This window comes from Balaenoptera physalus (assembly GCF_965194825.1).
Source record: "Balaenoptera physalus genome assembly, chromosome: 17".
NCBI lineage: Eukaryota > Metazoa > Chordata > Mammalia > Artiodactyla > Balaenopteridae > Balaenoptera > Balaenoptera physalus.
The window spans coordinates 71052442-71080340 of NC_138895.1; the positions used below are offsets into that span (position 1 = coordinate 71052442).

At 38.5% G+C, this 27899-nt stretch overlaps 1 protein-coding gene and 1 long non-coding RNA gene across 16 annotated transcripts in view; one reads left to right on the forward strand and one right to left on the reverse strand.

Moving 5' to 3' along the window:
* NSMCE2 (NSE2 (MMS21) homolog, SMC5-SMC6 complex SUMO ligase) overlaps window positions 1-27899 on the forward strand; it is a 221492-nt gene that overhangs the window by 20264 nt on the left and 173329 nt on the right. The window lies entirely within an intron of this gene.
* On the reverse strand, window positions 459-27898 carry LOC309646708. The gene is made up of 2 exons (XR_014255548.1): window positions 5213-27898; window positions 459-4908 (listed from the first exon to the last, which is right to left on the reverse strand). It is a non-coding gene; the product is annotated as an uncharacterized lncRNA (long non-coding RNA).

Sequence of the window (27899 nt, forward strand, 5' to 3'; positions counted from 1 at the left end):
AAATTCTATCAGTGGGCCAAATGTATGGGGCACAGTTTTGGGATATTAAAAAGTGTGAAATGTGTTTTCCTCTCCTATTGAATTCCTTAGTCAGAAAGTTGAGTAGTTTCCTTTTTGAGAGCTATGGAGAGGAAAGTTTGAGCTGTGGTTGGCCTCACCTCACCTCGTGTTATGGTGCACTCTCACTCCGTAAATTTCCAACCATTCCCACACCTCCAGATTTTCTTTCTTCCCCAGACTGTAAAAACCTGAAGGTTGGCTTGGTTTCTACACATGATGGAATGTGTGGAAATAATTGCTTGCTGTACTCTCCTATTTGCTAAGCTCTCCCATCCACATTGGGATGTCACTTTTTGAAATAGTAAATGAGTCATATTTTAGTTTTTAAAACAGAATACGTATAGTACCTAAATACTGCTCGGGTTTTTCTAGATGCTTGAGAATAATCTTTGTGTTGATTCTATTTTTTCTTTTCTTTTCTTTTTCTTTTTTTTTTTTTTTTTAAACCTTTGGAGCAGAGGCATGGGTTAGGTTTCAATGACCTAATAGGTATGAAAATGACTACTACAGGAAAAACCGAAGTGGAGTCACTCGATCAGATTTTAAAATTAGACTAGCACTTTATCATATATCTTTGATCATTGAAAAGAATTAAGACTAGTTTAATTCTAGGCAAAGATAACAATTCATGGCAGAAGTAGAACAGGCTTTAGGATCGTTTTTGAAGCATCAGGTCCTTTTTAAAAGACATAAAAGTTTGTCTTTGCCTAAGCAGAAAGGAGCTTTTATTAGGTTGGTGATTAACAGGTGAAACCAATTTGATTATTCTAGAGAAGATTTTTTAATTATCCAGACCTATTTCTCCCTCTTTCTGTACTTTACACCGGAAACTAAATGTGTGTTCTGTATAAATGTGTAAAGTGTTATTTGTGTGTAGCAGCACTGTCCAATAAAAATGTAATGTGAGCCGCACGCGTAATTTAAAATTTTCCACTATCCTCATTACAAAAGGTAAGAAAAAAGAGGAGGAATTAATTTTAGTAATACATTATTTAATCTAATGTGTCTAAAATATTATCTCAACTTGTAATCGTTATGAAAATTGAGTTATTTTTATACTTACGTTCTTTTCTCAGTCCGGACGAACCTCATTTCATATGCTTAATAGCTACAGTGGGAAATGGCAGAGGGCATTTCACTTTTCAGTGACTATCAGAGGAGGGCAAAAAATTGTAATGGTAGTTAGATCGTTTAGTTTTGCAGCTTTTTAGCCATTTTGGTGAATATTCACATTGAAACATTGAACCAGTTGGTAAAACAAGATAATACTATCTATTGATTTCTTTTCCTTTTTTTTTTTTTGTACTTGTCAGTCCTTTACCACTGGCATGATTGGTATTTTAGGTTTTTCCCAAAATTGTTTAACCCCCTTAAAATCACTTACTTCTCCAGAGCCTATTAATATTTGCCTCTTTTCGAAATGTCACATCCTAATTTGACTCCATACCTACAGTACTTCCATATTTTGTAACTGATGTGGTAAATTAGTTTCTTGCTAGTGTTGAGCAAGCTAGAGAGGCTAAGCCTCTTAACTTCAGCCAGAATATACTGGTTGCTGTAAACAATTAGGCCTGTCAGCAGTTGACCTTGGAAATGCTAATTTGCTTATCCCTGGGTTCTGCTTCAGGCACTGCCTTTCTCTTTGTGGGTGGGAGTTATGAACCCAGTTTGGAGAAGAACTAGAGGCCCTTGGGGCAAGCTCCAAACGGATGTGCTTCTTGCTTCACTTCTGCATGTGACCAAGTTGCAAGAGGCATTCCTTGCATGAATTTCTTTGAAGACCTTTTAAAGTCGGCACTTATGCCTAGACAGAAGTTGAGAGGAAGCTTCATTGACATTTGGATCTACCCTTCCCCTGCATTCTAGCACCATCTGCCATAATGAGGTTGATTAAAAATGATTCCATTACTATTTCATTATATCCCTTGATGGGATTTTACTTATGATAACTAACCTAGCTTTCTTTTTAATCCCTCCCAGTTAATTGTTCCGTTTTTTATGGCTAAATAATATTCCACTCTTTGGATATACCACATTTTGTATATGCATTCATCAGTTGATAGACGCTGGATTGTTATTATTAATAAATTATTTTTTGGATATTATTAAGAAATGCTACTCTGAACATTTGTGTACAAATTGGAATCTCATTGTGGTTTTGATTTGCATTTCCCTAATGGACAATGATGTGAAGCTTCTTTTCATGTGCTTACTGGACATTTGTGTATCTTCTTTGGAGAAATGTCTATTCAGATCCTTTGCCCATTTTCGAATTGAGTTATTTCTATTTTTGAGTTATAAGAGTCTTTATATATTCTAGATACAAGTCCATTATCAAATATATGATTTGTAATTTTTTCCCCTTCTGTGAGTTGTCTTTTTACTTTCTTGCTAGTGTTCTTTGAAGCATAGAAGTTTTTTATTTGAGGAAGTCCAGTCATCTGTTTTTCCTTTTGTTCCCTCTGTTTTTGATGTTATACCTAAGAATCCATTGCCAAATCTGACGTCATGCAAATTTATTCCTAATTTTTTCCTAGGAGTTTTATAGCTCTAGCTATTATATTTAGATCATTTTGAATTAATTTTGTATATGGTTTGAGTTAGTGGTCCAATTTCATTCTTTTTCATGTGGCTGTGCAGTTGTCCCAGCACCATTCCTTCCCCACTGAATAGTCTTGGTACCTCCTTGTTGAAAATCAGATGACCATTGACACACAAGTTTATCTTTGGGCTCTCCATTAATTTTATTCCATTGATAGAATTCTGTATGCCTATCCTTATGCCTGTACCACACTGTCTTGTAGCTGTTGCTTTGTAGTAAGTTTTGAAGTTGAGAAGTATAGTCCTCCAACTTTGCTCTTCTTTTTAAAAATTGTTTTGGGTCTTTGGGGTCTCTTGTAATTCTGTATGAATTTTAGGATCAGCCTATCAGTTTCTAAAAAGAAGCCAGCTGGGATTCTGATGAGATTGCATTTATTTAGATCTTATTTAATTTCTTTCAACAATGTTTTCAGAATATTAGTTGTACATTTCTTCTGTTAATTTATTCTAAAACATTTTATTCTTTTTGATGCAATTGTAAATGGAATTATTTTCTTAATTTCGTTTTCATGTTGTTCATTGCAAGTGTATAAAAATACAATTGAGTTTTGTGTTTCAAGCTTGTATCCTACAACCTTGCTGAACTCGTGTGTGTGTGTGTGTGTATTTTTTTTAGTGGATTCCTTAGGATTTTCTTTATGCAAGGTCATGTCATCTGTGAATAGAGATAGTTTTATTTTTTCCTTTCCAATCTATTTGCTTTTTATTTCTGTTTCTTGCCTGGCGCTAGAACCTGCAGTAAGTTATTTACTTAATACTGAATACAAGTGGCAGGAACAGACATCCTTATCTTGTTCCTGATCTTAGGGCAAAAGCGTTCAGTCTTTCATCATTAAGTGTAATGTTCTCTGGAGAGCCCTGCAGTGTCCTTGCAGCACCCTCTATTGAGAAAGCTTAACATTACACTCACTGTAAGGAGAAGTGCTTAAAGCAATTTCATTCATTATCACAGAGCATGTATAAAAAGATAAATTTTGAGCTGAGAGGCAATAAATTGATTAACTGGCACAGCACACAAATAAGCAAGAGGAATAAAGCTTTAAAAGTGCTGTGATAGAAACCTGTGTGCAGGAATCAATGGGGGCATCATGGAGTTAATAGTAGATTCTAGCTGAGGACCTTTAGGAGAAATTTCATGCAGAAGATGATGACAAAAGATGAATAGTGCCTCCTATAGAATGGGAGAGGGTATCTCTGAGGAAAGCAAAGGTGAGAAGTAGTCCAAAGAACTTGGTATCAAGATCTGTGATGGATCTGGGGTTTTTACCCTACTTGGACGCTATCAAGTTAGCTTGCCACAGTTTCATGGATGCTGGCAGAAGACAGGAGACTCCTAGGTAAGAGACAAAGGCCTTTCTTGTTGTACATCAAGCCATGTGAGTATTATGGTCCTGTAGGTTCACTCCCAATCTGAGTCCTTACAGGGGTGATATGGAAGAGCCCAGGGCAATACTGCGGTGGGCTTGGGTTGGAGCTGAGGAACCTTGAGCTTGGGGAACCCAGATTTGTATAATGGGCAGTAAACCTGCCTGACTTTTGCTCTGGAGGAAGACATTATCTTTATTATACTGCCCTCTGCTTTGGAGGGAGACACTATCTAGTCTTCCAAAGCTTTGTTCATTATGCAGACATCCTTGAAAAGATAGTCTGGAACAAAAGGGCAATTCATGCTTCTGCAAGATGTGCAGAGATGTGTGAGACCCATGAGGAATTGTTTCCCAATGCCTGGCAGATTCAGGGAGATACAAGTAGTTCAGATTGAAGATTATCTTCAGTTTGGGCCTTTCTAAGATTTTTACCACCATGTGTTAATAGCTTTAGTACTATTACATCGAGAAGATGTAATACATCTCACAATATAGTAATAAGGCCTTGGTTACTGCCAGGTTCCTTTCATCTTTCCGTTTCTTCTTTCCCTTTTTTCCCTATTGGGCAGCAAAATACTTTGGTTGGCTAGGCAGAATAATTTAGGACTTGAAGGACCAGTTCTGGAATCAAGTAAACTGGGTTCAGACTCAGCTATGCTAGTTAATTACATAGTGACTTTAGGTTTTGGTTTCCTCATCTGTAAAATAGGGGATAATATTGTAAAATAGGAACTAATATCTAATGAATATTTAATTGTGTGCCCACAAACATCTCCCTTATTCCCACCTTATTTAGGGTTGATGTGAGAATTGAATAATGTGTTTAAAATGCTCTCCACAATGCTTGGCACATAACACTCACATTTTATTGGTCAATTACCTTTTTTTTTTTTTTTTAATTTATTTATTTATTTTTGGCTGTGTTGGGTCTTCGTTTCTGTGCGAGGGCTTTCTCCAGTTGTGGCGAGCGGGGACCACTCTTCATCGCGGTGCGCGGGCCTCTCACTGTCGCGGCCTCTCCCGTTGCGGAGCACAGGCTCCAGACGCGCAGGCTCAGTAGTTGTGGCTCACGGGCTTAGTTGCTCTGCGGCATGTGGGATCCTCCCAGACCAGGGCTCGAACCCGTGTCCCCTGCACTGGCAGGCAGATTCTTAACCACTGCGCCACCAGGGAAGCCCAATTACCTTTTTTTATTAAACACATACTAACTCTTATTTTTATTTATTTATTTATTTCTTACTATCAGCTATAGTTTTTATTCAGTCTCCAAAGAGTCCAAAGAGCTATTTTTATTAGATCTTTTTTTTTTTTTTTAAACTGAGGTATAGTTGATTTACAACGTGTTAGTTTTGGGTCAATTACTTTTTGACCAATACAAATAACAACAAAAAAATGTTTTTGTTAGTAGTTATTTGGGCCCTTTGCAGAATAGAAAGATGGATCCTTTGGAGCTCTTGGTTGAGAATTAGTATTGTATAAAACTAGTATTGTACAAATTTAATATTGTACAAATAGTCCTGAGTTAAAAATGCAAGTTCTCTTATCTACTAGCTGTGTAAGTTTGAACCAGTTACTTCACTTCTTTGAGCTTCCTTTTCTTTGTGTGTAAAATATGGCCAATATCTCCTTTTCACGGTTGTTCCTAGTTCGAAACAGTTTATATCCTTTGTCATGCCGGATTTACTTCTCACCTTGGCTGGTCAGCCTGTAAACACTTACTTTGACTATAAAGAGAATGAGTGAAAAAATGACTTTAAAGTATATACCTTCCTATTGGGATGGAGAATGGCACTGAGAGCGTGTGTTGAGTGAGGGCCAAATGTGTTTGTGAGGGGGAGGGGAGAGGGAGTATGGGCATTACCTTCTTAGTAGGAAAAAAATGACATCTATGATGGTTTCGGAAGCAGAAGTGTGTTCTAGTTTCAGAAAAATTAGTATGGGATTTAATTTCAAGCAAAAAGGATCAGAGCTCCTTTGGGACAGACTAAAATAGACATTTAAACCAGTTACAAAGAAAGATTATGTAATCTGTTACCTAGAGGATGCAGTTTTTGTTAGTGCTCTCTACTCCCTTAGAATGGAGCCTTCCAGAGTCCTTAGATAGTTTTGGAGTTTGTTGAATTTGAAAGAATTACCCTATATCTGCCTTATCTTTCCAAAGAGCACTATGCACTTGTGTTTAGATACTTACTAGTTGGGAAGCGAAATACCGATGCTAGTCTGGTAACGAATCCTACCAGATTCACATATCAAATTCCTGTAATACCCAGAAGGCTTCTCATAGACCCAGATGGGTGTCAGAGATTACCATGCAGGTCTAAGAGATGTTTCACATGCTCAACTGTGAAGCACTTTCTTTTCTTTACTGTTTTATTTTTTGGTTAACTGATTGTATGTTCCATTAATTTACCTCTCATTCAGGTATTTAATGAATGTTTGCATTTTCACTCCAATGATATTGTTTTTGCTTCTTATCCTTACCATTCTTGGCAATATCACCGGTGGGGGAACCTCTCAAAACATAATCAAAATCCTTCACATAATCTGTCCCTCACATTTTAGTACAGTTATAGCACAAGTGGAGCAGATGACTGCTGTGTGAATAGGGATTTTAATATACTTTTGTTCTATATTTATTTAATGCTTTTAATTGGTCGCAATTGAGCACTATGGGAGTAGATTTCTCAAAAGAACCTTCAGAAAATATATTTGCCCAGATTTGAATTTATCAGTTAGAGTTTAACAGGTGACTGATTTAACTTCTCTTTTTCATTAAGAGTACATTTTAACTCTGGATCTGGAAAAGAAATGAGGTTTTAAGAGATAGGACAGGCACTCATACATTTATTAGAGGTATTGAGTATTTCTCATGTGCTGTATAACTGCTCTCCAATGATGGCCCCCAGCAAGTCTTCCCATCGTTGTGCTTGCATGCTATTCCTCGTATCAAGAGATGGAGCTTACTGGGGTAATTTGTTAAGGAGCAAGAGATGAAATTGGTACCAGGAGTAGAGTTTAAACCCACGTTGGCATATGCCCTTATTGCTGTAAAACAAACTACCTTGAAACTTAATGTGTTAAAACTGTAAACTTTCTTTTGTTAATGTCTCATGATTCAATGGGTTGACTGAACTGGGCTGGGAGGTTCTTCCACTCCATGTGAGGTCAGTTAAGATGGCAGCCATTTGGGGGCTCGACCGGGTTAGAATTTGCAAGGTGGCTCCCTTAACATGGCTGGCAGTTGGTGCTGACTGTTGACTGGATGCTCAACTGGAGTTATTGACCAGAGCCTTAGGATTCTCCTTCATGTAGCCTCTCCACATGGTTTGGGTTTCTCCCAGCACAGTAGCCGTTCCCAGGGGAAGGAAGCAGAAGCTGCCAGACCTGTTAAGATGTGGGCTCAGAAGTTCCAGAACATCCCTTCTACTGTGTCTAATTAGTCAGAGCAGTCACAGGACCAGCCTCAATTTATGGATAGAGAAAATAAACTCTACCTCTCAGTTAGGGGGTAGCATTCATGTGAGGACCAAAAGGATTAATACTTCCTGTGCTAGGTGTTGGCAATATAGCAGTGACTAAAATAGACATGGCATTTGTGTACTGAGCAGAGGCTGGAGAGAATAGGAAAGGGCCAGAACAGGGATAGAAGGCTCTCATAAGTCAAATTAAAGAGTTTGGACTTTATCTTTCGGGCAGTGAGAAGCTATTAAAAAGTTTTTAAAATCGGAATAAGATAATTTGTATTTTGCATTAATTCTCTGGCTATAATGTGGGAAATGGCTTCCTAGGAATGAGCCTAGAGGTAGACCAACCAGTCAGGAGGCTGTTGCGGTCACAGGCATTAGATAGTAGTGACTTGGACTAGGAAGGTGGCGTGGGGTCTGGGCAGATTCATAAGAGACAAAGGAGGGATAATTGATGAAATTCAGTGATCTACTGAATATGGAGATTAAGGGAAAGGAAGGAGTCAACAGTGATACTCAAATTTCTGACTGAAGCATCCCCATTAAGAAAGGCCCTGTTTCCTAGCCTGGTGGCCATTATTTTGCTATTGCTGTGGGAACAACTTACCACAAACTTAGTGGCTTAAAACAACACAAATTTATTATCTTACAGAGCTGGAGGTTAGAAGTCTGAAATGGGTCTCCCTGGGCTAAAATCCAGGTGTCGGAAGGGCTGTGTTCCTTAGTGGAGGCTGTAGGGGAGAATCATTTTCTTGTCTTTTTCAGTTTCTAGAGGCTCCTCACATTCCTTCCATCTTCCAGGTTAGCAATGGCCAGTCAGGTCTTTCTCATCCCGCATCACTGTGACATTGACTCTCCTGCTTTTCTCTTTCACTAATAGGGACCCCTGTGATTATATTAGGTGCACCCAGAGTAACCCAGGATAATGTATCTCCCCATCTCAAGGTCAGTTGATTAGTAACCTTAATTCTCTCTTTGCACGTAACATACATACTGACAGGTTCTGGGGATTAGGAAATGGACATCTTTGGGGGGCTGTTATTCTGCCTCTGACAAATGGGAACTGGAAGACAAATTTTGGGGGGGAAATGAATTCAGTTTTAGACATGTCTCCAAGTGGAGATGACCAATAAGCAGTTGGTCTTTGAGTTCAAGGTAAAGGTAGGATTTGGAAGTAGCCTACATGTGGGATTTGAAGCTGTGAAATACATATTTGTTTCTGAGAACATGTTAAATGAAAAGAGGGCCTGGGCCAGCATTCTGGGGGGGGTTGGTGCGGACAGAGGAGATTGAGGAGGAGCTACTGGAGGGTAGGAGCAAACCTAGCAGGATTTGGTTTCAAGGAGGTTGTTGTATCTTTGCCTGGAAAGGATCCTTAAACATCTTTTTTAACCTACTTCTATTACAGATCAGGAAACTGAGGCCCAGAGAGAGGAAATAACTTGTCTAAGATAGTTGAACTAGTTGACAATTTGCTTCTTGATTCCTGCTTCAGTTTATTTGCCGCACTGCAACCTGAGTCTGTTTAATCTTTTTATTTTGAAGATGGTGTTGAGAAAAGATTTCGCCTGTGTGTGTGTGTGTGTGTGTGTGTGTGTGTGTGTGTGTGTATGTGTTTCGTTGGGATTCTGAATACCAAGAGAGAAAGTTGCAGTAATAATGTTATCTAGCTAATGCCTTAATTATAATGCAAGTAAATTCTTTATACCAAATAACAACAGTTAAGAATTATTTTTTTAATCATGTAGACTTTTCTAAGTGTAGCTTCACCTCTTTTGGCAGTCTCTCTTTCACCTCATTTTGTGTGTACGTGCTCACTCTCTCTAAATAAACTTTTTATTTTGGAATAATTTCAGGTTTACAAAAAGTTGCAGATAGCGCAGAGAGTTCCCATATACACTCATCCAGGTCTCCCAGTTGTTAAGATCTTACATTTCCATGGTACGTTTGTCAAAACTAAGAAACAACATTGGTACATTACTATTGACTAAACCAAATAGGAAATTCCAGACTTTCTGGATTTCACTAATTCAAGACATTGTCCAGGATCCAGTCCTGGCTATCATATTGCATTTAGTCACCATTTGCATTTAGTCACCATCTCCTTAGTCACTTCTTAATCTGTTTCTTTTTTTTTTTTTTCCATTTTTTCTTGGTTTTTATAACCTTGACAATTTTGAGGAATCCTGGTTAGATTTTCTGTAGAATGTCCCTCAGTTTGGGTTTGTCATGATTAGATCTGGGTTATGTGTTTTTGGCAAGAAGACCACAGAAGTCTAGTGCCCTTCTCATCACATGATACCAGGGGATACATGTCATCAACATGATTTACTGGTGATACTGACCTTCATCACCTGGCCCCAGTAGTGTTTATCAGGTTTCTTTACTGCAAAGTTACTTTTTTTTTTTCTCCTTCTACATACTGTTTTTTGGAAACAAGTCTAACTCTGCCCACACTCAAGCGGGGAGAGTTAACCTCCACCTCCTAGAGGGACAAGTAGCAACCTAAATTATTTGGAATTCTCTTATAAAGAATTGTATTTTCCCTGTCCCAGCCCCCAAATCAGCTGTTTCTCCAAGGAGTTCTGGTTCCTTTTATCAGAAAATAGTATTTAGAAACTAAGATCTGGGCTCTGGGTATGCTTGTTGCTACCAGAATGTCACTGCTTCTAGGTCCTTTCAGCAGCAGAGTTAGGAAGTATATGTATGTATACTAACATATGTGTACACACATAACTGTCATTATTTCTGTATCTGTCCATCTGCATTTATATTAAGGTAACCATGTGTTCATACTGACGTCTTCAACTCTAACCTAGTACCACATGCTTAAATTGTAGTAGTCTTCTTCCCTTGTTTATCTGTAACTTCCTTCTTCAATGTTAAGAGATCTGGTTCCCACTATCCACCACCGTTTACTTATTTGTTTACCCCAATATACATGTAAAGCTGTTTCCGAATTATTAACCCATACCTCCATGATGGACAGCTTCATCAGCTAGCATACAATGCTTATGTACAGTTCTTTTTGTCTTTAGTATTAACAGTTTTCAGTCAAAACACCATTCAAGGTTACTTGGGTCAGCTCCTTTTTCCCCCCACTTCCTTCAGTGAGCTTATTATGTCAAACATCTGTAATACAGTAAAATTCCTTTGTCATAGTCTACATTCCATCCCAGGATCCTTCCGATCCCTGATTGTTGCTTTGTTGTTGTTCTTGTTGTTTTTGTATGCATTAAGGTTTTGTGAGTTAAATTCATATAGGTTTTGACACTGCAGTCTCTGTCTGAAAATGTGTACTATACTGAAGACATGTTTGCTGACAGCATTGTTGGAAGTGTTATTCTGAGACCAGGACTACGAATGAGACCATAATCACGTTTATAGGTCAGCAGCCAGGGTTAATGAATCTACCGTGTTCAGAGGTCAGGAATAGCCCATATATCAGGAGCCCTCAGTAGTCACAGGTTTGGAGGTGGTGGGGTTTAGAGGATTAGGCGTATCTCAAATACAAGGTAAAGAGTTATGTTATGTCTCTGAATCAGGACACAGATATTGGAACTTAAAGTGATGGCAAGTGGAATCTACATGAAAGGACCATATTAGGTGTATGTGGTACACAGCCAACAGGAGCAGCGCTGTGGTAGCTGCAGTGAGTTCTGAAATGGAAAAAATGCTTGGAGATTGTAAGTACTTGAAGGGAGACGTTCTTTCTCTTTGGAACCCGTACAGAAATGTTTCTCAAACTGTAGTCCTCAGCAGCCTGTCTTAGAAACAACTGGAATGCTTATTCAAAATTGCAGAATTGGAGCTTCTGGAAGCAGAGCACAGGAATCTGTATTTTAAAAAAGCATCCCAAGCAATTCTGATACATCCTGAAGTTTGAGAACCTCTCCTCCTGTAGTGAGGGTGAGATGCCTTGCACAAAGTAGCTGTATACTTGTGTTTACAAAGTGAATTGCAGATGAGTTCTGATGCCTTCTGATCAGAGAGCCAACTTGGCAAGTAATGTTAATAGAAATACCTAATGCATATTGAGTGTTCATTCTGTGCTAAGTGCTTTTAGAAGATTAGCTCATTTAATTTGTATGGAGAAGATACTATTATTATCCTCTTAACAGAAGATTGATAAAATTAAGGTTTGGAAAGTTTGAATAACCTCCCCAAGATGACAAATAATTCTTAAGTGGTAGATTCAGAATTCAAACCCAGGCATTCTGCCTCCAGAGTCCATGTTGTTAATGATGTTTGAAATCTCTGCTTTTAGGAGTTCATCCCAGCCATCCCTATAGTTTCAGAGATAAATTAACCCATCTAAGAAAGAGTAAGAGACTGTTAAAGTCACACTGCCATTTTGGTGCTTCAACAACTAAAAGTTTGCATGTGTTCATATTTTACTGTTCATATTCAGCTCTCAAGGAAGTGGTGTTAGAGTTATATTCCTGAATCCTGAGAAGAGGCATGTATCCTAAAACAATTTTAAAACTGTTTAAAAATACTTAAAATAATTTGACAATGTCACATGAATGTAAAAGTACAGTACATGGAGCATAAGAGTAAGATCACAGATATATAGACTCTTAGACCTGAAATGGACTTTAAGGTCATCAACTCCCTCTTATAGTGAGGGAACTGAGACTCAGAAAGATGAAGTTATTAACTCAAAGTCTCTGAGCAAATTATCGACAGCCCCAGTTGTCCTGATTCAGTTCAAGACCATCTCCACTTTCATTCTGTTTCTTGAGTATCTTTATGAAACAATTAAAAATTTTATAACTAGAATTATTTTTCAAGTCCATTCCATTTAGATGAACCTAGTTAAAAGTTGCACAGGTGTTCACTGGGGGTGACAATTTGTGGCTGAAATTAGAAGCAAATCTAGTAAATTTGCAAGGAATGTTGGATGCAGTTGCAAAAATAGATGTGAATAAATGACTGCGATATTTAAGTAGAAAAGTTTGTTTTAAAACAAAGGCTTTTGTAGAATGCATTATTTATGGGATCTTACATTCAGTTCTGGTCTTCTAGCTTAATAAAGGGCCAAAAATAATTCAGGAGTATAAAAACAGGAAAACAGCTGGCTGAGTTATAGATTTGTTGAAAACATGGATTTGAAGTAACATTTCCTTTTTTGTCTTAAAATTCTTTGAATTCAGAAAGAATCTCAGAGAAAAGCAATTTATCATTTTAACTTTAAAACATACGTTAGAACAATGCATCTCAAATTTTACCAAGCTTCAGCATCACCTAGAGGACTTGTTAAAATACAGATTGCTGGTCCCCTCCTCAGAGTTTCCAATTCAGTTGTCTGGTGTCAGACCTGAGAGTTTGCATTTCTGACAAGTTCCGGGGAGATGTTGATGCTGATGTCAGGCAACCACTCTTTGAGAACACTGAAGTCAAGAAAATGATTTACAATAAAAAGCAATCATACTCTGGTGAAGTAATTACAGACTAAAAGCTGGTCTCTTTGTTATCTGTTACATAAAAGATTTCTGTTGATTCATGTTTCTATCTTTTACTAGTAAAACCGTAACGATGACACTGAGAGACATTATAATGTTATGAGGTCCCTTCTGAGTCACTGTGATAAAATTAAATTATATTAAATGTGGTTTAAATTATATGGTTAAATGTACTTTTTTGGTTATATAGTTGTCTGAAAATTAGGAATCTGTGTGTGGAGTATATTAAGGGAATACTTTAGTCACTCCATATGCTCACCAACACTTGGCCTGGGTACTCTTCAGCCATTCTGTTAGATACGCAGTTGTATCTTACAGTGTTTTAATTTGCATTTCCCGGGTGACTGATACTGTTAAGTGCCTTTTTGTGTGCTTATTTGGTGTTCATCTCTGGTGAAGCGTCTATTCAAATCTTGTTTCCAGTTGTTTGGGGCTATTTTTTATTTTTTATTTTTTTTGAGTTTTGAGAGTTCTTTTTATATTCTGAATACAGTTCTTTATCACATATATGATTTGTGATACCTTCTCCCAGTCTGGGCTCTTAACAGATTATTTTGAAGAGCAGAAGTTTTACATTTTGATGGCATCCAGCTTATCAGTTTGCTGTCGTATGGATTGTGCTTTTGGTTTTGTATCTAAGAAATCTTTGCCTAACCCAAGTTCCCAAAGATTTTCTTTATAATTTTTCTAGAAGGTTTATCATTTTACATTTTACATTTAAGTCTGTGATCCATTCTGACTAAATTTTTGTATATGGTGTAAGGTAGGGGGTATAGATCAAAGGTTCTGTTCCTGATAGCCAGTTGTCCCTGCATCATTTCTTGAAAAGACTATCCTTTCTCCACTGAATTGCATTTGCTTCTTTGTCAGGTCAGTTGTCCATATATGTTGTATGTTTGTACTTCTGGACTCTGTTTTATTCTATTGGTCTATCTTTATCCCAGTACCATGCTATCTGGACTACTAAAGCTTTATAACAAGTCTGGAAATTGGATAGTGTTAGTCCTCCAACTTTGTCGTTTTCAAGGTTCTTTTGGCTATTCTAGGTCCTTTGCATTTCCATATAGATTTTAGAATTAGTTTGTCAATTTCTACAAAAGGTCTGCTGAGATTTTGATTGATATTGTGTGCCCTGCAGCCTGGAAACTCCCTCAGGATAGTAAGATGGGCCAATTATAGGTCTCACCTCATATGGTTCCAATCACTCTCCTTCCTTCTTCCTTGCATAAGTCTGTTGTCTTGCAAACCACTTTTCATTTATTTTTATTTTGAATTTTTTGGGTGTTTCAGGCAGGAGAATAAATTTGGTTCCCATTATTCTGTCTTGGCCAGAAGTGGAAATACTATGGTAGACTTTTGATAAACAAGAGTAACGTCACTTGTACTTGAGAATTTGTTAACAACATGGGAAAAGGATTAGAGGGGAAAAGATATTGGAAAAGGAAATCATTAAGGAAGCAAACCAATAATATGAGAAAGAAACAATAAAGATTGAAATTAAGGCAGCTGTAGTTGGAAAGGAGATAATAGTTGACTTGAGCAGGCAGAATTGGTCGAACTAGGGAACTAGTTAAATGTATTATGTGCTAAAGAGAGGAGTCAAGATGACTTCAGGGATTAGGTCTTGTATACGGTTTATTTGTGTTTGGATGCAGAGACTGAGTGCCTGTATGTGGGATGTGATTGATTGGACCCTCCCATTTTATAAATACTACTGCAGTGTTCCAGAGCCACTTAGTTACTCATTTAATATTAATAGTTCTTTATTTCTTACTTTGCAGTTCACTGTAATTGTCATCCAGAAACCGATACATTAGTGGGAGATACTTCCCATTACAGAAGTAGTTTACTTCATCCAGCAAAGAGTTCTCTGAGTCATTTCTAGTCAGTTTAGGTGTTTATAGATTATTATTTCTTTGATAAAGAGGCTTTTTTTTGAACTCTTGAATTTTATTTATTTTTTTATACAGCAGGTTCTTATTAGTTATCCATTTTATACACATCAGTGTAAGCATGTCAATCCCAATCTCCCAATTCATCCCACCACCACCACTCCCGCCACTTTCCCCCCTTGGGGTCCATACGTTTGTTCTCTACATCTGTAGGCTTTTAAAGAAGGCAAGACAGAAACAGTATTTGGAGTCACTACTGATTTAAGTCAGGCAAAGTGAAAATAAAACATCTTAGAAATGATGAGATAAGTAATGAGAAAAATAAGAATGACCTTATAAAATCTCTGAGACATCTTTTCAGGATCTTGTACTACGCGGAGGTACAAACATAAGGAAAAATGCTGATTAGATGGGACAATTACTATAATGCTTGTAGTAAATTATGATAGACTTATTTCTGGAGCTGTCAGTGATTTAAGATTGATTTGCCATTGTTTTCATGAAATCAGATATATGTTACTTCCCCAAAATAATTAACATAGAAATTATCCTCCAACAGATAGGAATGTGGAATACAGTTCCCTCCTTTTGTGATTGTGGCCCTTCCACTCTTAAAGAAATGTTTCTCAGAACAAAATACTTCTCATTTAGACCATTAGGTAAATGACAGAGATGACAGTCCCTGTCACCATAGGTCTTATGATCTAATAAACTTCTTATCATATCTCCTTGAACTTAAATTTATAGTTTTTGAGGACTTAATTTCTGTTTAATTAAAGTGTTCCTTAATTAACTTTCTATTTTGAAGTAGGCTGACCCCATTTGTAATTTTTTTCTTGGTTTAAATTTATTTGAAATGAGTACGGTGATATGCTGGTCTAAGGTAGTTGCTATTCATTAACCTTATTTTGAGTAGCCATCTCATTTTATGAACTTACTTGATGGTTTTGTTCTTGATCATCCTAGTTTCTCTCCACTCCCCCATCCCCTGTTTTGTTGTTGTTGTTTGGTTTTGTTTGTTTGTTTGTTTTTGACCAGAGCGACTGCCCTGATACAGTAGGGATGCTTTCTGCATAGATCTTAGGAAGGCATTCGGCAAAGTCTTATGACATGGAAATGGGTTATGCCAAAAGGATGATGATTACTGATGATAACTGCAGTTAGGGGAATGGACTCTGTTATTTAATCGACCCTGATTTGCATCTTCCCTCTGCAGCTTGTTATTTGTATGATGTTGCTTCAAGGTACTTAACCTCTCTGAGCCCATTTTTTTCTTCCATCAAAGGAATGACAGTGTCTTATCCACAGTTATTGCAAGGATTGAATGAAATGATGCATGTAAATTGCTTAGCATAATGTCTGACACATAGTAAATGCTCAGTAAATGTTAGCTATTATTTTATTTAACTTCTTGGAAAAAAAACTAAGGTAAGGTTGTCAAATTTATGGATCACAGAAAATAGGGGAGGCTACCTGATATTTAGATGACATTTTGAAATTCAGAAAGACCTCTGCCTCCTGAATAAAATGGAGTAACAGCTTTCAGAAACATGAAATTTGACAATCTTAAGTTTTGAATCTTAAATTGAAAAATTCAATGGTACTAATATAGGAAGGGAGAGGTCTGGCTTAATAGCAGTTCCTGTTGAGTTTTTTGTTTTGTTTTGTTTTGTTTTTAATTGACAAGGTCAACCCAGGATCAGAGTGGTACACATGTAATAATAGTATTATCATAGTCTTAATTGGTTAGCCTGTGGCTGTAATTATTGTTTTTTTATTCTGGAATCCATCTTTAAAAAGGGACACTGGTACATGAAGCATGTTTAAATGAAGGCAGGAACTTGAAGGAACTTGATGATCATTATTCTGATGAAGCAAAGACTCGCAGAGTAGGAGATGTTTAATAGCCACCTTCAATAGTCCTTCATATCTTTGAAGGGCTGTGAGCTGGAAAAGTTGACTCTGTGTGGCCCAGCAGGTGGCTCTTCTGTAGCTCTGGAGTTGAGGGCGGGGGTTCAAGTTCTACTGACATTGAGGCATGACTTCAGTGGCATCACTTAACTTCTCTGAGCCTCAATTTCCTCAACCGTATAAAACAGAAAGTAAAATAACTACACGGAGGTTATGAGGTGTAAATGAGTGAATATGTGTGAAAGAGCAATTCAGATTTATTGTTGTCATTGCCTAGAATTATTCTAGGGAGACCCTGAATCAGCTCTCTCTTTGGACCAACTCTAATAATTAGAACCGCTCAGCAGAGGAATAAGCTTTCCCATAATACCAAGAGCCAAACAAAGGCCACATAGTTATATCGGGGCTTTTTAGAAATTTTTGTGTAGAGTGGAAATTTGTAAGAGTTCCTTGAGGGAAGATACAGTGTTTATCTTGTTCACTGCTCTCTCCAGGGCACCCAACACAGCGCCAGGCACGTGATCTGTGTTTCGTAGGTATTTGTTCAATGAGTGAATGGAAGTTCCCCCATTAACACTCATATTGTATTCTTTGTTTAGCATTACTCTTTTCTTGTATTTAATATGTTTGTGTTCTTTTCCCAGAAGTTTTTGTTTGCCTTTATGTTGTTTTAGAATGGCTATTTTGACACTAAACTGAAGCAGCCACTCATGGTTCTTTCTATTCAGGCACATTTACTGGCGACTAGGGCACAGGGAGAATACTGATATGATTTTCAATGTCAGGCATTGTGAGATTTGTCTTTCTCCAAGTATGGCCATTTTAAGTTTCTTATTTCTCTGCTTCTGTAAGTATCTTAATTTCTGTAGACCTTTTTAAGAGAGGATGCCTTATACATAGAATATTTCCATGGGATTGCATTCCCAAGCACCTCATAACAATGATTGTCTCTAGGGAGAGAATTTGGGGATTGGAGACACCACATTATTGTTCTGTTTGAATTTTTCAACCATGTGCTTAATTACTTTAACTATATGCTCTATTACTTTGCAAAAGTGAGGTGACTCGATGACTCCATAATTCAATAGATACTGGACCATTTGAATAAGCTTTTCAGAGAATTTACGCTTATATCTCTTTGCTAAGTTTTTCATTGGGCAGTTTGTCTTTTTCTTGCCCCACTGTGTTTTTTATTTTTTATTTTTTTTAATAGATACTAGCTTAAGTGAAATAGAAGGTTTGTATTGGGGAATATTGCAAAGTACACATAGTTAACAGTAAAATAGCCTTCTTTTATTTAGGGTCCACTATGTTTAAGACATCCTGTTGGGTGCTTTACCTACATTCTCATTTAATGTGTTCAGTGTTCACATGAGGTTTAAGCCTCACTTCCTTTGGTCTTTGCTGCCATAAATTCATGCCAGAGCTTTGATGTTGAACCAGAAGTCAAAGCCAGGCTTTGTTTCTTAAGCCTCCTGGGCCTTCAGCCCTCCCACTGTAACTAAAACTTGGGCATAGTCAAGGATTTGAAAACCAGAGAGAAATGGTTGTCATTGAAATTAAATATGTTGGCTGGGATGCTGCTGTAAATACTGCTTGCTGCCTTGAAGTCACTGTTTCTTTCCCATCTGCCAGGGATTAGATAGGAACAAATGGACAGGAAAGGTATAGAAAAAGGATTTAAATCATGTAAAAGACAGACATGACCTTGAAGATCCGAGGGGCTTATAATAGCTAGCCAAAAGAGGTCTGTGGATATGTTTTACAATGATACATGCCCATAGCCTGAGATTCGTAGTGCTTTTGGTGACTGGTAGAGACTAGATTGTATCCAGAGATTGAGTTCTAAGTTTAATTCTTCATAGAATTTACTTCAATCAATATTTTGAGTTATACCTTTACCATGGTGGTTTATAGAATATTAACTACACATTCTAAGGAAATATCTATCTATATAATGAAAGATGGTCTCCATTGCTTTGGGGTAGAATTATTTAAGTCAGTCAGTCAGTCTCTCCTTCACTTTCTCTCACTCTTAAAAGAAGGTAATATTTAGGAGAATTTCTTTAGCCAGAGAACCGATTATTCATTACTCCATGACTTTTGCATGAAGTGCGTTTTACTTATTTCTATGCAGTAGTTCAGACACTACTGCACATGCCTTCCATGCTTCAGGGCAGACCTGAGGGCAGTTCCTAAGTCTACCATTTATTAACCGTGTGATTTGGGACAAATGATTTAGCCCTAGTGAGCATCAGTTTCCTTATCTTGAAATGATGTTTACTAATACCGACTTCACACTGTTGTGACAAAGGATGAGTAGTGTGTTCATAGTGCCTGGCACGTAGTCAGTGTTCAGTGAAGATTTAATCTGTGCCTTCTCTGTTCATCCCCAGGGTTTTTGTTTGGCCGTTTAAACTGTAAATCAGCCTAGGTGGAGAGGACCGAGGGCATTTATTTAGACTCTGCACAAGCCAGTAAACATCTGATGCACGCTACCCTTCCAGACACATTCACCCCCTCACTTGTTAAACCTGTTAAACCTTCTGTGGGCAGGCTTAGCTGCTCCTTCTTGCTTCTAAGCATTTTCCCCTCTGCCTGGCCTGTAGTAAGTGCTCAGTAAGCATTTGCTAGGTAAGTGAGTTTCTGGACAGTAGTGTGTGGGTGGGTAGGATAGCGGATTGTTGACAAAGCTTCTCATAGAGCGTTGCAGTCTTGTGAGTTTAACTTCATCCTTTGGTCTCTAGTTAGTAGAAACAGCTGAGAGAGTTAAAGAGATGATCTTCACTTGATTCTTTTTGGTTCTAAGGGCAAAGTGCTTTCAGCATTTAGACTAACTACATTTGCAGAGTAGTTATCCATTCTGTAATAATTATAATGGCAGATAATATTTTGTCAGTGCATACTGTGGCCCAGGCCCTGTGCTGATCATTTTAGCTACATTTTCTCACTTAGTCATGTTGTGAGTTAGATACTGTTATTGCACCCATTATACAGAAGAGGAAACTGAGACTCAAGGTTACGTGCCAAAGACTACACAGCTAGCAAGTAACATAACCTAGATTTGAATGTAAATGGACTCCAGAGCTGGCTTTTTGAGTTACTGTATTATACAACTTCCCTCTTCTGTATGACTATGATAAGAAAATTGTATAGGGGGGTAAAGATGATTATAAAGGTCAATATTTCACAAAGATTTCCCCCATATTCACTGAGCTTATAAAAGAGCCAGTTGCTTCCTAGTTTGTGTCATAAACTGTTACACTCTTCACTATTATTTCTGGTGGGAGGCAGTTATGTAATGTGGATTCAATTTTAATTTTACCACAGTAATATCTGTGTGGAGGAATAATGGTGACTAAAGTACAGAGTAGTGAGAAGTAAGCAAGTTTCTATTAAATATTGCTCAAGCAGTGAATAAGTCATTAAATTTGACTTCTGATGAATATATAATGATTGCTTAATACTAGGCTGCCAGGAAAAACATACACACACCCACTTATAGAGGAAGGTGTGTGTGTAATATATGTTGCTTGAGATAGTTGGAGCTATATTTTAAAAGAAGAAGGGGTTTTTTTCCACAGAGGGAGGGAGAGGCAATATGGTTTATACTGCCATTTATTTGAGTTCATCCAAAAAGAAGAAATTTCTTGCTTACAAAATATAGAAGAATCAAGTTTTAATTTGAAGAGTTTAGGAAATACTTATTCCCTGTTTCAGAAAGTAAAAATCTCCCTGTGTGCCACCTATTCTAGGAAATTTAAAACATAAATCAGGCGATTTCTGGCCTCCTCTCCTTCCTTCCTCCTTTCCAAAATGGACACATGTACTTTATGGCACTGAGAATTTATCAGATCCTTCTGAGTGTGTGATTCATGTGGAATTGGAGTCACAACCCCTGAAGAACACTAAATGACTGCTTTGTCTGAAAGGTTTGGTATATTACTAATAAAATGCATGGTGTTGAATTTATTCAGCTATATATAATTGGTATTGTTCCTGTTCAGACATGCCTATACATGACTTTGTAGAATAAAAAACACCTGCTTCTGCGGTTTTTGTTTGGTTAGGACAAAATTTCAGGAAACAACTTGACCATGGGCAAAACTGCAGTTGAATCAGGGACAGAAAGTTGGAGAGGATAAGTAGGTGAAATTTGTCTTGAGGGTGTGCCGCCTGAACACATACACCTGCACACGTGTCCTCGTCGTAAAGGTAAAGAGGTCTTATGGACCAAGAAGGCATGAAGCATCTGGTCCTGTTCTGGAGCTTAGGGAGAATTCTGGAAAAGGACCCTGTGGCTGAAATCATAGGCAACAGCAGAGCAAAGGAAAAAGACATCCAGTAGTGTAGAGGGGGAGCCTAGAGATAAAGCTGGGATGGACATGCTAGGGGAAGGAGGAGGGTAGATGTCTTCATCTTCATGTTTGTTTCACTGAAGGCAGTTCTACTGAAGACTTGAAGGACGTTGAGGGAACTTATTTGGCTCTGGGTCCTGTGTGCTCCCAGATCTGCTTCAGCTGTGCTTCCCAAACCTTAGGGCTAGGCCTCAGGGAAGAGAATTTATTTCTCTCCAGTGCATGGCTTAGGCTGCTCCTTAGGACAGCTGTGGCTTGGGAGGGGCCTTAGAATAGTTGGTCAAGAAGCTGCATCTCTTAGTGGCATCAGTTATCTTCCATTCTTGCTGAACTGGTTGCTGGTATGGAAGGAAAGCTTGACTGGTCTGTTGACCATGCCCATCTGGACTTGGGGAAGCCAAGATAAAGAATCTTCTTTATCCCTATTTTTTAACTAGTGGCCAAGAAAGTGGCATTATGTGGAGCAAATAAGGTGGGAATAGACACTAGACAATCTTGGAACTCACCCTGGATAAACTCTCATGAGTCTGAACTGTGCTACATAAGAATTACCATATTGTTAAAGGCTTAACTACCTATTGATACCTTGTTTAGCCACAGGGGACCTGAAATTTGTCTCACCTGAGTCTGCCTACATCTGTAAAAATAGCTAGTCTCCTCCCTTCCTCTCCTCTCTCAGCCCTCTCTCTTCTCCCTCATTTTGCCCCAGTCTTTCACTTTTGAGACAACGCGCATTGATTGCTAGTTTCCATATAATTGTTTTGCTTTCGTACGTGTTCCTGCCTCAGCCATTATCTTCCTCTCATTGAAGTCTCTTGAATTTTAAGTTGAATTTGATTGCAACACTAAATCACCCATTTCTGCTTAACGTTCTTTATGTAACAGGTACCTTTAATGCCTTATTCAACACTTCAAAATGAAAGAATAGTAATAGTTCTAATATTGCTGTTAGTGCGTTCTGACATTGAGTAACAGATTACATGTCTAATGATTAGCGTGGCTGCCTAGATTGCATAATTACAGGTTTGTTTGACTTTAGGAGAATCATATGCAGGCCAACTGCATCCATTCAGATACTTCTTATGTTAGATAAATATCAGAGCACTTTAGTCTAAAAAGAGGTCCTCCTTCAGCGGTTATCATTCTTTAGTTTTCTAGGGCTTGCCAATGCACAGGAAAAAAGAAAATGAAACAGAGACCATCTTTAAAGAATGGGTTTAATTCTATGGCCCTTCCTGGTCTAAATAACACTTTGTAAGTTCTTCAGGTGCTATTAGCAGTCCATAGTGTTTGGGATAGTGCTGAGCAGGATCGCTGGGTACAGACAAGGCAGATTTGCCACGGTACTGGCGTACTTACAGAGACAGTTATAATTTTTTAATATGAATCAAAGATTATCTGTGCCCTCTGGACTTAATTTGCTGGGGCAGGGGTTAGGGGGACGTATTTCAGCTAGTTATTGAACTAACTTCTTGGAGCAGTTTCTTAATCAGAGTGCCAGATGTGTCACACCGGTCTCACTGAGTCTCCGAGCTCTCCCCAGGAGACCTCCCCACATACTTATTGGCTTGTAAATGAATGTTCAAGTGTATCACTTCGGTTCATTTGATTAACACAAACAAGGGTTGATTGTAATAAATTAATGCTCATTGAATGGCACATTGAAGAAACAAGAATATTCCTAGACTCTCAGACCCCGCTTGGCCAGGGGAGGACAGTCAAAGACACGGATAGTAGAAATGGTTTTGACACTGGGCTCCACTCAGAAGTACCTCTGCGTGTGAAGCCGTCCAGGGCTCTTCCCTTGCCCTGAAACAGTTCTCTGCTGCTGCACTTGCGTGGCTGCTACTTCCATCTCTGTTGTTGCTGGTGCTCTTGGCCCGGTACAGGTTGACTTAACAGCTGCTAGAGCTGACTTAGTTATTCTCCTAGCATTGCATTCAGTGGGTGACTTGGTTACTTTTATAGCCCCTCCAATTAGCCTTGCTGATGGGAAAGATCACTCTCTTCACCAATGTTAAAACTTAGCAATCTTCTAAAAGGGGAAGATCATTTTCTTTTTGTTATCGCTTTCCTCTACTAAGGAATTTGGGAAAGCTTTTCCCGGACTGGGCCCGATCGCATTTGAGTGGCATTGGCCAGTGTCCTACTTGGAACAGACCACCAGGAGCTGAGATGAAGCTCAGGGCCATGACTTTCCCCCCAGTTGTCCCCCCCACCCCAAGGGTTTGTTCCCTGGATATCCATGGAGGAGTTGGAGGTGCTGGTCCTTCTCACGTTGAAGCACCTTTTAGCGCAGGAGGCTAGTATACATACTTTGCAGCTAGAAGGTCTGAGTTGGAGGCCTAGCTCAGCCACTCACTACCGTTGTGTCCTTGAGCAGGTTACTTCAACTGCTTGGTGTTTCGGTTTTCTCATATATAAAGTGGAGCTAAAACTACCTTTCTCTTAATGCTGCTGTGAGGTTTAATGTAAACACGGTATGCTAAGTAGTCTTGGCTCATAATAAAGTGCTTACTAATTGTTAGGTACAGCTATTATTATTATGTATATATATTTTATCATTGAAGTTACTTTTTGGCTTGCAGAGGTGTGCTACAGTAATATTTGCCTCTCTGAGATTGTCATTCTGTGAATTTTAACATCATTTTTGTAATCTCCCCCCCCACCACCACTCAGCGCTGGTGCCAACCTTTTTCCTGTGGAAAAATCACACTGAAAATAGAATAGGCAAATAAGTTTATATTACATGTCTTCTTTACATTTTAATTCAATTGAATATCAGAGGCAGGACAATTTTTAGTTTGGTGAAAGTTTAATTTTCAAATTTATTATATGATGGCCATATAAGAATATTGAAGGAAGAGTTGCTATAGTTCTTTGTTGGATCCATCATTCTTGCCCTCAAATGGATTAAAGTCTGTTTGGAAAAATGAGACAAATTCATATAAGAGAACAAGAGTGTTTATGGTTCAAAGTGCCAAAGTATCAAGTATAGTTGTTAAGATAAATTAAGTGAGATCCTTCTAGGCTGGCAGAGTTTAAAAGCAGGTAGGGCCTGAGCTCAGCCCTTGAAGGGTGTGTAGGATTTGGTTGGTGTGGATTTTTAGGAAGGGCTTTCCCTTCCTACTGTGAGAGTGGGAGAATTTTGGTAGTGGGGTTATATACTGTGGAGTGAAGGAGCAGGGAACGTCTAGCTGGTCAGTCTCTCTGCACCTCCCCAGCGCCCCAGCCACTTTTTAGTCAACAGACAACTCCCTGTTTTAGTTGTTTATCCTCTTTTCCTTCTGAGTTCCTCAGGGCTTTATTTAGCCTCTTTGATGCAACACTATGCTGTTTCCCCACCTCAGTTCTTCAGTGGAACAGGACACATTCCCTGTGCCTTCCTTTGCCTGGTGTTTCTGAAACATGAACACAAATAACATACTTAGAAAGAGGCTTTATTGTAATAATAAGGGAGACAGGGCTTAACAACTGCTTGATATGGATGTTCTCATGACCTCTCTTCCAGATGCCATTGTGGGAGTCTCTTGTCTTCCGTCTCTAGTCTCTCCAAGCCCTTTTCCCCAGCAGATGAAAACACTGGCTTGAGCCTGAAGTTATCTGACTGAGCATCACTTCCAGGTGTGGTGCGGTGCGGTGTGGCTCTCGGTTCTTCTCGGGAGTAGCTTCCTGCTCTCCTCTGGTGTTTTCCCTTTGTCGCCTCAGGCCGCACTATTCATCACTTAGGTTCTTTAGCTTGTCCCAACATTCTTGGGCCCTGGAGCCTTAGCTGAGGCTGCATGTCCACAGTTGGCCTCCTCAGGCACTTCCCTTAGGCTTCATGCCATCAAATACTGACAGCCATCGCTCACGTTCTCCTTTGCAGGGAAGGTCTCCTTGGCCTTGTATTTAAAATTGTTATCTGGTTCAAGTCTTGCTGTTGTCTATGGGACCTTGATAATGAGAACCCTCATCCTGCTTACTTTGAAAACTTTAATGTCGAAGGCGTATTTCTAAGTGCTTTAAAAAATTAACTCATTTAATTCCAGAGGGAGGTTGCCAACATTATGTCAATTCCTACTGATTTAAGCCCCTGACAAATTTTTATTTCTCATACTTCAAAGACTTTTGCCGCTGATACATCCTTCAGTGAGTTTCTATTTAGGTTGAAGTTGCCACTAATTATTGTACTTTTGAAAAAGCAGTTTATGCTCTTAGTCTCTGCTCAGGTTACCAGCTTGACCCACTTTTTCAATGGTCCCAGTATCAGAATCCATTACATATAAAATATACTGATTCCACTAAGAAAAGGAAAAAAAAAACACACACACGTCATCATTTCCTTTAACTAGATAAGGCTTGTGTGAAACCAGGGACCTATTTTTCTTTCTTTCTACTTTTTTTTTTTTAATTTTCTTTTTTTCATTATTTTAAATGGGAAAAAATTAAATTACAGGCCAACCCCAAACCCCTAACCAATTTACTGAAATGTAACGATATACAGTAAAATGCCTGTGTAAGTCACAGCCCATCATTATTAGGATATAAATTGTTTAAAATTCTCTACCTGATCATCAAGCAATTAATAGGATTTTTAACAAACAGTTGTTGTATATATGGCAATAGATACACGTTGGTACCAGCAACAGCTAAGCAACATGTCTCTTTCATTGATGTTTGGACATTTTCAAACGGTCTAACAATATTATATGGAATATGACTTGAGACCTTTCTCATATACCGCTTTGTTAAAAATGTATTTAATTTGGGGAATATAAATACAAATTTTTCTTATATAAACACTGCCCCTTCCCACTCCTCAAAAAAAAAAAAAAAAAAAACTTATATTGAGGTATATGTATATTCTGTGAAGTCTGGGTGTTACAAGCCAAGAGATAGTCTACCAGAAGCGTGTTAACCCAGAAGATATTTTATGGAGTGTGCTTATAATTGACTATTGTAAAACTAAAGCATAATTTAGAAGTCCAGGAAAATCATTTTTTAAAAGCCAAATGTAAGTGGGTTTTATATTATTTCATGACTTAGAGATGAACTGTTGTATTGTTCTTCAGAGTAGACAAGAAATACTGCCATTTGTCTGAGCTAAGTTATTTGAATGAAGAGTCTTTGAGTGTGTGCATCCCCAAATATGATTTAAGGACTCCAGTTTTATTTTCATTTCTTTCAGCTTTTTTAATGTTAACGTTTTTATTATCCTGTGTTCTCTATCTTTTCCTGATCTATTATTAAATTATGTGTCTAGAGCTTAAAAAAAAAAAGTTTAAAAACACTTTGAAGAATATTATCTTGCTTTTCCAATCTACTAGTCGCTTTCTATAGTCTCCTGTTCCCTGAGGGTCTTTTAATTTTTAAATATAGTAAGTATAGTTGTTTCATGCTCTGACTGATACCTGAAACATTTGGGGATCTGTTTCTGCTGATTTTTACTCTTTTTGGCTTGTTTTCTTGTGTTTTTCCTTGTAAGGTTTTTTGTTTTGTTTTTATTTTTATTTTTTTTCCCCTGTAATCTACTCATTATCCTTAACAATCATTTGTAGGGTTATTTGAGGCCTCAGGTAAAAGTGTCTTTTCCAGAGGGGAGTACGTGTGGGTACTTTCATTGTGAGACCACCTCCCACCAACATCAGAGCTCAGGTTCCCAGCACCACTCAGGTGAGGGTAACCCAGGCTGCAAACCCAGGCTGTGGCTTGCTGATACAGTTTTTCAGAAACATGTTTGTTTTCTCTCTCTCTCTTCCCTTTGTTCTGCTCAGTGGCCAAGGCCAACCTCCCTGCAGCCTGGAGGAGCAGAGTGGGATTACTTCCGGTTCATCTTTATTCTGACGAGTGGGGACCCAGCTTACTGGGGGAGGGTATGCAACTTTGATGTCCTGCGTTCAGCTTCTCTTTTTTGGTTTTCCCTAATTTTGCCCTGGTTGTTTTCTTACTATCTTGTGATTAAGGAGATTACTCTTTTTCCTATTTTATCCAATCATTTTACTTATTTATTTATTTTTATAAATTTATTTATTCATTTATTTCTGGCTGTGTTGGGTCTTAGTTGCTGCGTGCGGGCTTTCTCTAGTTGCGGTGAGCGGGGGGCTGCTCTTCACTGCAGTGTGCCGGCTTCTCATTGCGGTGGCTTCTCTTGTTGCAGAGCACGGGCTCTAGGTGCACGGGCTTCAGTAGTTGTGGCACGTGGGCTCAGTAGTTGTGGCTCACAGGCTCTAGAGCGCAGGCTCAGTAGTCGTGGCGCACGGGCTTAGTTGCTCTGCGGTATGTGGGATCTTCCCCGACTAGGTCCCGAACCCGTGTCCCCTGCATTGGCAGGCGGATTCTTAACCACTGAGCCACCAGGGAAGCCCTCCAGTCATTTTAGTTGTCTTCAGTAGGAGGATTGGTCCACATAACCCAACCTACCGTTACTAGAAGTGGAAATCTTCCTTATTTGATCTTTAACAATACTACGAGGTTCATGTGCAGATATATAAGTGGGCTGCTTTAATGGATGAGGGAACTGAGGCTGAGAAAAGTATAGTGGTTGATTTAAGATTGTCCAGGTAGGTGGCACAGCCTGGAACTCCTGAGTCTGAGTCTACATTTCCACCTTTGAGACTTTTTCTACTGGGCGTCTTCTTCGAATTTTGAATGAAGCAGGCATATATTGAAGGCATTTTTAAAAATATGCAATACCTTTACAAAATCATTTAGATAGACCATTGACTGATAAATTATGTTGGTACAGCTTTTTCCAAATACGGCATTTTAAATGAAAAATGATCACTGCTTTCCTTTCTTT